Source organism: Neomonachus schauinslandi, chromosome 1 (assembly GCF_002201575.2).
Source record: "Neomonachus schauinslandi chromosome 1, ASM220157v2, whole genome shotgun sequence".
NCBI classification, from domain to species: Eukaryota; Metazoa; Chordata; class Mammalia; order Carnivora; family Phocidae; genus Neomonachus; species Neomonachus schauinslandi.
This window is the reverse complement of record NC_058403.1, coordinates 45,710,258-45,718,439: the sequence shown is the minus strand read 5'-3', so window position 1 is coordinate 45,718,439 and position 8,182 is coordinate 45,710,258. Positions and strand designations below refer to the sequence as shown.

General features: G+C 35.9%; 1 non-coding gene across 1 annotated transcript; it reads left to right on the top strand.

Annotated features, from left to right (window-relative positions):
• The first annotated feature begins 3,772 nt into the window (after positions 1-3,772).
• On the top strand, positions 3,773-3,894 carry LOC123323202. Its single transcript, XR_006539274.1, has one exon. It is a non-coding gene; the product is annotated as a small nucleolar RNA SNORA20 (small nucleolar RNA).
• Positions 3,895-8,182: the final 4,288 nt, after the last annotated feature.

Below are 8,182 nucleotides of genomic sequence, written 5' to 3'. Positions count from 1 at the left end.
GTATTATTCCTGCTAAGGACCTCAATATAATTTGAAGGGCCTGTGTATTATAAATGTTAAGGCCCAGGTGCTACTTCTTTATAGAATAATTTTTGATCTATTAAATAAAATATTAATATATTATTTATATAAAAATGAAAATTGGACATTATAAGAATGTTTTTAAAATACAAATGTATAAATAAAATAAAGGTAAACTGTAATCCTGTAACCAAACGATAACCAAAGTTAGTGTTTTGTAGTGTATCCTTCCAAGCATTTTTCTAGTCATATATATAAATTTTTTTGAGGGAGGAGGGGCAGTGGGAGAGAGAGAGAGAATCTGAAGCAGGCTCCATGCCCAGCAGGGAGCCCAATGTGGGGCTTGATCTCACAATCCTGAGATTATGACCTGAACCAAAATCAACAGTCGGATTCTTAACCAACTTAGCCACCCAGGTGCCCTAAAAATAATTATGTATAATGAAAATGAAATAATACTGTAAATTATTCCATAGCTTAATTTTTATTTATTTGTTTTTTAAAATTTAGTTTTAATTCCACTATAGTTAACATACAGTGTTGTATTAGATTCAGGTGTACAATATATTGATTCAACAGTTCCATATGTTATTCAGTGCACATCAAGATAAATGTACAGTTAATCCCCTTCCCCTATTTCATCCATTCCCTGATCCACCTCCCCTCTGGTAACCATCTGTTTTTTGTAGTTAAGAGTGTGTTTTTTTGGTTTGTCTCTCTCTCTTTTTTTTCCCTTCCTTGTTTGTTTTATTTCTTAAATTCCACATATGAGTGGAATCATATGGTATTTGTCTTTCTTATTTCACTTAGCGTTATACTCTCTAGATCCACCCATGTTGTTGCAAATGGAGGTATTTCCCTTGCCTCAGGAGACATACCTAGAAAAAATGTTGCTAAGGCCAGTGTCAGAGAAATTACTCCTTGTGCTCTCTTCTAGGACTTTTATATATATAGTATCATATCATCTTCAAATACCAAAAGTTTTACTTCTTTCTTACCAATTTGGATGCTTTTTTTTCTTTTTGTTGTCTGATTGCTGTGTCTGGGACTTCCAGTACTATGTTGAATAAAAATGGTGAGAATGGACATCCTTGTCTTAGTCCTGCTCTTAGAGAAAATCTCTTACTTTTTCACCATTGAGTATGATATTAGATGTGGTTATTTTATTTTATTTTATTTTATTTTATTTTATTTTATTTTATTTTACTTTAAAGTCAATCACCATACATTACATCATTAGTTTTTGATGTAGTGTTCCATGATTCATTGTTTGCATATAACACCCAGTGCTCCATTCAATAGGTGCCCTCTTTAACACCCATCACTAGGCTAACCCATCCCCCCACCCCCTCCCCTCTAGAACTCTCAGTTTGTTTCTCAGAGTCCATAGTCTCTCATGGTTTGTCTCCCCCTCCGAATGCCCCCCCTTCATTTTTCCCTTCCTACTATCTTCTTCTTTTTTTTTTTTTTACATATAATGTATTATTTGTTTCAGAGGTAGAGGTCTGTGATTCATCAGTCTTACACAATTCACAGCACTCACCATAGCACATACCATCCCCAATATCTATCACCCAGCCACCCCATCCCTCCCACCCCCACCACTCCAGCAATCCTCAGTTTGTTTCCCGAGATTAAGAATTCCTCATATCAGTGAGATCTTGATACTTGTCTTTCTCTGATTGACTTTTTTAGCTTAGCATAATACCCTCTAGTTCCATCACTTCGTTGCAAAAGGCAAGATTTTGGGGTTTTTTTTTGATGGCTGCATGATATTCCATTGTGTATATATACCACGTTCTCTTCATCCATTCATCTGTTGATGGACATCTTGGCTCTTTCCACAGTATGGCTGTTATGGACATTGTTGCTATAAACATTGAGGTGTGGTTTTTTTCATGTATGACTTCTTTATGTTGAAGTATGTTCCCTCTAAATCCTACTTTGTTGAGAATTTTTATCATGAATGGATGTTGTACTTTGTCATATGCTTTTTCTGCATCTATTGAAATGATCATATGATTTTTATCCTTTCTCTTACTGATGTGATGTATCATCTTGATTGATTTGCAAATATTGACCCACACTTGCATCCTGGGAATAAATTCCACTTGATCGTGGTGAATGATTTTTTTAAATGTGTTCTGGGATTCTGTTTGCTAATATTTTGTTGGGAATTGTTGCATGTATGTTCATCAGAGATATTGGTCAATTTTCTTTTTTGTGGTGTCTTTATCTGGTTTTGTTATCAGGTAATGCTGGCCTCATAGAATGAATGTGAAAGTTTTCCTTTCTCTTCTATTTTTGGGGATAGTTTGGGAATAGGTATTAACTCTTTTAATTTTGGTAGAATTTGCTTGTGAAGCTGTTTGGTCCTGGGCTTTTGTTTGTTGGGAGTTTCTTGATTACTGATTCAATTTCATTGCTGATAATCAGTCTGTTCAAATTGTCTATTTCTTCTTGCTTCATTATTTTAGGTTATCTGTTTCTAGGAATTTATCCAGTTCTTCTAGGTTTTCCAATTTATTGACATATAATTTTTCATAACATTCTCTTACAATCATTTGTATTTTTATGGTGTCAGTTGTTATTTCTCCTCTTTCATTTGTGGTTTTGTTTATTTGAGTTCTCTTTCTCTCTGATTAGTCTGGTAAAGGTTTATCAATTTTTTTGATTTTTTTTAAAGATTTTGTTTATCTGACAGAGAGAGAACATGAACAGGGGGAGTAGCATAGGCAGAGAGAGAAGCAGGCTCCCCACTGAGCAAGGAGTCTGATGCGGGGCTCGATCCCAGGAACCTGGGATCATGACTTGAGCTGAAGGCAGACACTTAACCAACTGAGCCGCACAGGTACCCCAATTTTGTTGATTTTTCAAAGAACCAGCTCCTGGTCTCATTGATCTGTTCTATTATGTTTTGTTTTGTTTTAAAAAAACTGAAAGAAACTAAAAAATTTCTATATCATATATTCCTGCTGTCATCTTTATTATTTCCTTCCTTCTGCTGGTTTGGCTTTTGTCCTTCTTTTTCTAGCTCCTTTAGGTATAAGGTTATGTTGTTTATTTGAGATTTTTCTTGCATTTTGAGGTAGGCCTATGTTGCTATAAATTTCCCTCTTAAAATAACTTTGACTGTATCACAAAGATTCAGGACCATGTAGTTTTTTCATTTCTCTCCATGTACTTTTTGATTTCTTCTTTAATTTCTTGGTTGACCCATTCATTGTTTACTAGCATGTTATGTAACCTTAATGTATTTGTGCTATTTTCAGATTTTTCTTGTGGTTTATTTCTAGTTTCATAGAGTTGTTATCAGAAAAGATTCATAATATAACTTCACTATTTTTTAATTTGTTGCAACTTGTTTCTTGGTTTAATATGTGATATGTTCTGAATATTGTTTCATCTGCACTTGAAAAGAATGTGTATTCTACTGTTTTAGGATGGAATTTCCTGAATATACCAGTTAAATCTATCTAGTCCAATGTGTCATTCAAAGCCACTCTTTCCTTGTTGATTTTTGGTTTGGATGATCAATTCACATCCATTGATGTAAGTGAGGTGTTAAAGTTCCCCACTATTATTGTATTACTATTGATTAGTTCTTTTATGTTAGCCATTAATTGTTTTATGTATTTGGGTGCTCTCATGTTGGGTACATATATATTTACAATTGTTATATCTTATTAGATTGTCCCCCTTATTATTATATAGTGTCCTTCTTTGTCTCTTGTTAAAGTTTATTTTGTCCCTTTACATTGATTTGCTGCTCTAGTCTTTTAGTAAGCAGTTATACACATGGGAGAGAACAATAGGCTGTTGTAAATGGAGTTGGAGTAACAATTTCATCTCTTCTGTGAAGTCCAGATATTGATTTTATGTCTGAATGAACTATGTAAGCAGGATTCAGTCAAGGTGATTATGGTGAATTTCTATATAGACTGATTTTATAAAAATGTTGATTTAAGAATTTCACTTTATTTTTTAAAATAGCACTAAGACTCATACATCTGCACCAATTATCTTATGTGAGGCAAATGGTTTCACATGTGATGAGATGAAGCACTCTTTACATGATGCTCTTTGGGATTGGTTCCACGTGGGGATGCTGTAGAAGCAGCCCCTTCCATGTACCTTGAAAACTAAACAACCAGCATGGCGTCTCAAAAACAGCTTGCTATTGCGGAGTTTGCAAGATCTTTTCTTATTATTCCTAACACACTGGCAGTTAATGCTGCCCCAAACTCCACAGATCTCACTGCAAAGTTAAGAGCTTTCCATAATGAGGCTCAAGTTAACCCAGAATGCAAAAATCTCAAATGGATTGGTCTTGATTTGGTCAGTGGTAAGCCTCGAGAGAACAAATAAGCAGGGATATTTGAACAAACCATAGAGAAAGTTAAGAGTTTGAAATTTGTGACAGAAGCTTCAATTACCATTCTTCAAATTGATGATCTTATCAAATTATACCTGGAAAGGAAAGATAAGCATGGAGGTTATGAAGATGTCATTCACTCAGGAGCCCTTGATGACTGAGCTGATTTCTCTTTGATTGATAACATTAGATGCCCTTATCTTGTACCTTGAGTATTGCACATTAAAAATAACGAGCTGTCAAAAAAAAAAAAAAAAGTCTAGTTTGTCTGTTATTAGTATTGGTACCCTGGCTTTCTTTTGACATACATTTGCATGATAAATGCAAATCTCCATTCCCTCACTTTCAATCTGCCTGTGTCTTTAGGTCTGAAGTGAGTCTCTTGTAGGCAGCATTATCCATTCCATCATCCATGTTATTTGATTGGAGAGTTTAGTCCATTTACAAAGGAAGTAATTATTGATATGTATTTATTGCCATTTTGTTACTTGTTTTATGGTTGCTTTAATAGTTCTTCTCTGATCCATTCTTCTCTTGCTCTCTTTCATGATTTGTTGGCTTTCTTTGGTGATGTACTTGGATTCCTTTCTCTTTGCATACTTATTACTGGTTTTTGATTTGTGGTTACCATTTGATTGTATATAACAGCTTATTCATATAACAGTCTACATTAAGTTTATGGTTGCCTAAATTTGAACACATTCTTTACTCCTCTTTCCCCACATTTTAGGTATATGGTGGCATATTTTACATCCTTTTATTTTGTGAATCTCCCTGATTGATTTTTATAGATACATATATTTTTACTGCTTTTGTGTTTTCTACTTTTCATACTCTTATGATCTTTCCTTTCCACTCAAAGAGTACCCTTTAACATTTCTTTTTTTTTTTAAGATTTTATTTATTTATTTGACAGAGAAAGAGAGAGAGACAGCAAGAGAGGGAACACAAGCAGGGGAGTGGGAGAGGGAAGCAGGCTTCCCGTCAAGAAGGGAGCCTGGTGTGGGGCTCAATCCAGGACCCTGGGATCATGACCTGAGCCTAAGGCAGATGCTTAATGATTGAGCCACTCAGGCACCCCCCCACCCCCTTAACATTTCTTACAGGGCTAGGTTAGTAGTAATGAATTCCTTTAGCTTTTGCTTGTCTGAAAAACTCCTTATCTCTTCTATTCTGAATGATAGCATTGGTGGATCGAGTTTTCTTGACTGTGGATTTCCTTTCAGCACTTTGAATATTTCATGCTCCTCTCTTCTGGCCTGCTAAGTTTTTGCTGAAAAATCCTCTGATAGCTTTATGAAGTTTCCTTTGTATGCAACTGTCTTTTCTCTTGCTGCTTTTAATTTTCTCTTTATCATTACATTTTGCCATTTTAATTACTATGTATTTTGGTGTGGACCTTCTCATGTAGACTTTGTTGGGGGATCTCTGTACTTACTGGATTTGGATATCTGTTGCCGTCCCCAGATTAGGGAAGATTTCAGCTATTATTTCTTTTTATTTTATTTTATTTTTTATTTTATCAAATTCAATTAGCCAACATATCATTAGTTTTAGATGTAGTGTTCAATGATTCATTAGTTGCAGATAACACCCAGTGCTCATCACTATTATTTCTTTTTTAATTTAATTTAATTTTATTATGTTACATTAGTCAACATACATTACATCATTAGTTTTTGATGTAGCATTCTGTGATTCATTGTTTGAGTATAACACCCAGTGCTCCATTCAATACATGCCCTCCTTAATACCCATCACCAGGCTAACCCACCTCCCCACCCCGTCCCCTCTAAAACCCTCATTTTGTTTCTCAGAGTCCATAGTCTCTCATGGTTTGTATCGCCGTCTGATTCCCCCCTTCATTTTTCCCTTCCTACTATCTTCTTTTTTTTTTTTTAACATATAATGTATTATTTGTTTCAGAGGTAGAGGTCTGTGATTCATCAGTCTTACACAATTCACAGCTCTCACCATAGCACATACCCTTCCCAATATTTATCACCCAGCCACCCCATCCCTCCCACCCCCACCACTCTAGCAATCCTCAGTTTGTTTCTCGAGATAAAGAATTCCTCATATTAGTGAGACTTGATACTTGTCTTTCTCTGACTGACTTATTTAGCTTAGCACAATACCCTCCAGTTCCATCATGTCATTGCAAGTGGCAAGATTTCAGGTTTTTTTTTTTTATGGCTGCATAATATTCCATTGTGTATATATATACCATGTCCTCTTTATCCATTCATCTGTTGATGGATATCTTGGCTCTTTTGATAGTTTGGCTGTTGTGGACATTGCTGCTATAAACATTGGGGTGCTCATGCCACTTCGGATCACTACATTTGTATCTTTGGTGTAAATACCAAGTAGTGCAATTGCTGGGTCATAGGGTAGCTCTTTTTTCAACTTTTTGAGGAACCTCCATACTGTTTTCCAGAGTGGCTGTACCAGCTTGCATTCCTACCAACAGTGTAGGGGGTTCCCCTTTCTCCACATCCTCGCCAACATCTGTCATTTCCTGACTTGTTAATTTTAGCCCTTCTGACTGGTGTGAGGTGGTATCTCATTGAGGTTTTGATTTGGATTTCCTTGATGCTGAGTGATGTTGAGCACTTTCTCATGTGTCTGTTGGCCATTTGGGTGTCTTCTTTGGAAAACTCTCTGTTCATGTCTGCTGCCCATTTCTTGATTGGATTATTTGTCTTTGGGTGTTGAGTTTAATAAGTTCTTTATAGATTTTGGATACTAGCCCTTTATCTGATGAGTCATTTGCAAATGTCTTCTCCCATTCTGTCGGTTGTCTTTTGGTTTTGTTGACTATTTCTTTTGCTGTGAACTCCCAATAGTTCATTTTTGCCCTTGCTTCCCTTGCCTTTGGCGATGTTTCTAAGAAGAAGTTGCTGCAGCTGAGGTCGAAGAGGTTGCTGCCTGTGTTCTCCTTTAGGATTTTGATGGACTCCTGTCTCACATTTAGGTCTTTCAACCATTTGGAGTCTATTTTTGTGTGTGGTGTAAGGAAATGGTCCAGTTTCATTCTTCTGCATGTGGCTGTCCAATTTTCCCAACACCGTTTGTTGAAGAGACTGTGTTTTTTCCATTGGGCATTCTTTACTGCTTTGTCTAAGATTAGTTGACCATGGAGTTGAGGGTCCATTTCTGGGCTCTCTATTCTGTTCCATTGATCTATGTGTCCGTTTTTCTGCTAGTACCATACTGTCTTGATGATGACAGCTTTGTAATAGAGCTTGAAGTCCGGAATTGTGGTGCCACCAGCTTTGCTTTTCTTTTTCAACATTCCTCTGGCTATTCAGGGTCTTTTCTGGTTCCATACAAATTTTAGGATTATTTGTTCCATTTCTTTGAAAAAAGTTGATGGTATTTAATAGGGATTGCATTAAATGTGTAGATTGCTCTAGGTAACATTGACATCTTCACAATATTTGTTCTTCCAGTATTCCATGAGCATGGAATGTTTTTCCATTTCTTTGTGTCTTCCTCAATTTCTTTCATGAGTATTTTATAGTTTTCTGAGTACAGATTCTTTGCCTCTTTGGTTAGATTTATTCCTAGCTATCTTATGGTTTTGGGTGCAATTATAAATGGGATCAACTCCTTAATTTCTCTTTCTTCTGTCTTGTTGTTGCTGTATAGAAATGTCACTGATTTCTGTGCATTGATTTTCTATCCTGCCACTTTACTGAATTCCTGTATGAGTTCTAGTAGTTTTGGGGTGGAGTCTTTTGGGTTTTCCACAAAAAGTATCACATCATCTGCAAAGAGTGA